This window comes from Camelina sativa, chromosome 14 (genome assembly GCF_000633955.1).
Source record: "Camelina sativa cultivar DH55 chromosome 14, Cs, whole genome shotgun sequence".
Taxonomy (NCBI): Eukaryota; Viridiplantae; Streptophyta; class Magnoliopsida; order Brassicales; family Brassicaceae; genus Camelina; species Camelina sativa.
This window is the reverse complement of record NC_025698.1, coordinates 1,055,557-1,058,487: the sequence shown is the minus strand read 5'-3', so window position 1 is coordinate 1,058,487 and position 2,931 is coordinate 1,055,557. Positions and strand designations below refer to the sequence as shown.

The window sequence follows — 2,931 nt, the reverse complement described above, 5'->3', positions numbered from 1 at the left end:
TTCGTTAGGTAGATCTTTGTGAAACCCATATGCATTAGAGACTACAAATCTTAATCGGAGACACATATAGTTTGGTTAGATTCAGAAACCTCACAATCGATTTCACTTTTTTTGTGTTTCAGATTTTCTTCTTCCTAAAAATGAAGGTTATTATACTATAATGCTTCTCTCTGCTACTCGTTCGCCTCCTCTTCTGGGGATACGACTATTCACACGAACAATTGGGCTGTCTTGGTCTGCACTTCTCGCTTCTGGTATACATACTCCTCCTCCTCTTCATTCGGATTTTTGTCTAGAATTGTCTCAATTGGTAAGCAGATCAATGTAGTTCTTCTGATAAGTGAGCCACATATGGTGATTAGTTCTTCTGGTGTTCATCTTTTGCAATTTGGTTCCATCTCTTTGTATTTAAATAGAATCAAGGACCTTATAAGAGAGAGGATGCTTGATTGATAAAACCTGTTCCACTTAATAGTATGAGAAAGTTCCATATGGATGTTTCAAGAGTCGTTGGCTGCTGCTTTAGAGGTAAGAAGAATGAAACTTGTGATCTTAATTATGCAGGACAACAGTTAGCTTGTGCCTTCATTCCATGTGCTCGCTGCTTTTGCAGAGGTTCTTTGATGCAATTATGATCCTGTTCTTTGAACGCCAGACTGTGGCTATGTAAGTTGACTTCTCTGAATAACTATACTTGATCTATTAATATATGTTTTGCTTGTTTCTGGCATTAACGGTGTTCTTATGTTAGGTGTCGCTTCTTGCTATTCTTTTTTTTTTTTAATCCTTAAATGAAGGTGACTTTGATGTTGGTAGATTTTTAAGTGCTATGTTTCTGTTTAGGATTGATTGCTTCACTGAATTTGTCAAGGCATTAATTGTATACTAAAATTCTCTTTTTGATCGTTGATTATGTAGAGAACCGTAGACTCTCCATCTTCAGTTTCCTGCAAGCCCAAAACCTGTAAAAGAATCTGGAAATGTCCATCATGATAAGTTAGTAGAGATGGTAAACACAACAATAGTGGATAGAAGCCATCTGTGAGATGGAGTGATGTTGGTGAGTGTTATTGTTATGCTTATCAAGTCCATCTGCAATAATTAAGCATAAGTATGTGATACTACCGAGAGTACTCTTCATACAAATGTCTTATACCTGGACTAGATGGAGCTAAACAAGCTGGACTTGATGGAGATAAACAAGCTTTCTTTTGTAGGATGCCGTCTCTCATACAAATGTCAAAAAGTACTTTCCATAATTCATTTTTTTTAGGGTCTGATTTTAGCCAATGCCCTGTTTTTCTTCATCATCTTTGTTAATCTTATACCTTCCTCTTGGTTTTTCAGGCAGCAGCGAGACATTCTCTGCTCTCCAGGTTCATATAAAGCTTGCTCTCAAGTCTTCAGGATCGATCTTATACATTTCTAACTTGCTGTTCTGTTTTTTTTTCCAGGTTTTGGATGATGTTTATATCAATCAATGATGGCTTTGTACTTAGCATATTATAATTTAAAAAAAAAAATTAACAACCCAAAATTATGATCTACCATTGGAGCATAGATAGCATTTTACAGTTTTTTAAAAAAGTTTTAACTTCATTATTTCCAAATATTATAATTATAAACATACTTAAGTATCCTTTTTTAGTATCTACCGACACGAAAAGGAATTAACAATATAGAATTATAGACGTTATAAGAATTTTTTTTAAAAAAGGAAATCATCAGACAGTAATATGTTATCTCAAAACAAAAAATGGCCGAAATTGGATCATCATAGGCTTTTTACCATGGGTCTTTATCGTATGTAGATGGGCTTTCACTTCATATTGAATTGACGCCCGTTGTAAAAAAATTACCCTGTTTATTCCAAAAGTTGTCAACAAGAACAACTTGTTTTCTAGTAATGTATCTGATGTAGTGGGGGGAGCTGAGACGCTTGCAGCTTTGCATATCTTGAAAACGTTTACATAGATATTATTTACCAACCAAAACGGATGTTGATTTGTTTTACTCTTAAATAAAAGACAAATTCTTCCAAGGCGTGATAGTCGTTTATGTCACTGTGTGAAATGTGATTACGATTATTACACTAGTAACGTGTTTCTACTCTTCAAAATATGTTGTTATTCACTAATGTGATTAATACTTCGATTCATGGGGTATTATTAGTACTAATCTCTTTTCTTGTTAACTATTATTATAAGGAATGTGCAACTATATATATATGTTCATTCAAAAGCTTTTGGGGAAAAGTTATACTCTACTATATAGTAGTAATATTAGTTAATGGTTGGGTTGCATTTAGAATCTATTTTAAATAAGTATAGATCCGACATATATGAGCAACTTGAAACCATAAACAAATGATTCCGATAAACAATTTCACGTCTTTTCCCATGTTTTAAATAAACTGGATGCCTAACTTTTTCTATGTATATATTATTTTTACTATTATTATTATGTATGGTCATTTTAAATATAATATCCACTGCTTTTAGTAGTTTTCTATTAATGTTTTGAGCTTTTCATGCATATTTAAAATAAAATAAATATTTAATCATTACTTCTTCTTTTTTTTTTTGTCATTAGAAGCTAGAAAAAGGAAAATAAAGACCACTACTTACTTATTATACCACATGGCAAAAAGAATTAAGTAAATAAATTATGTAGCTATTTAGTCTATAAAATGAGAATTTTATGAACAAGAGAAAACTCATCATTTTTTGACAAAAAAAAAAAGAAAAAGAAGAGAAAACTCAACCTTAAACTATTGGGAACAGATCGGGTAGCATGTACTTTTACTTAATATACAAATGTACTCTCAGCCTGGCATGGCCTTACCATCTCGAAAAAGAGTGGTAACGCAGAATTCAAAACTTCGATATTTGATAAAGAAGAGATGATATAGAAAAAAAAAAAAAAAAAAAA

General features: G+C 32.2%; 1 long non-coding RNA gene across 1 annotated transcript; it reads left to right on the top strand.

Moving 5' to 3' along the window:
* On the top strand, positions 125–1,594 carry LOC104738816. The gene is made up of 6 exons (XR_759846.2): positions 125–254; positions 565–666; positions 919–1,060; positions 1,166–1,246; positions 1,348–1,376; positions 1,455–1,594. It is a non-coding gene; the product is annotated as an uncharacterized LOC104738816 (long non-coding RNA).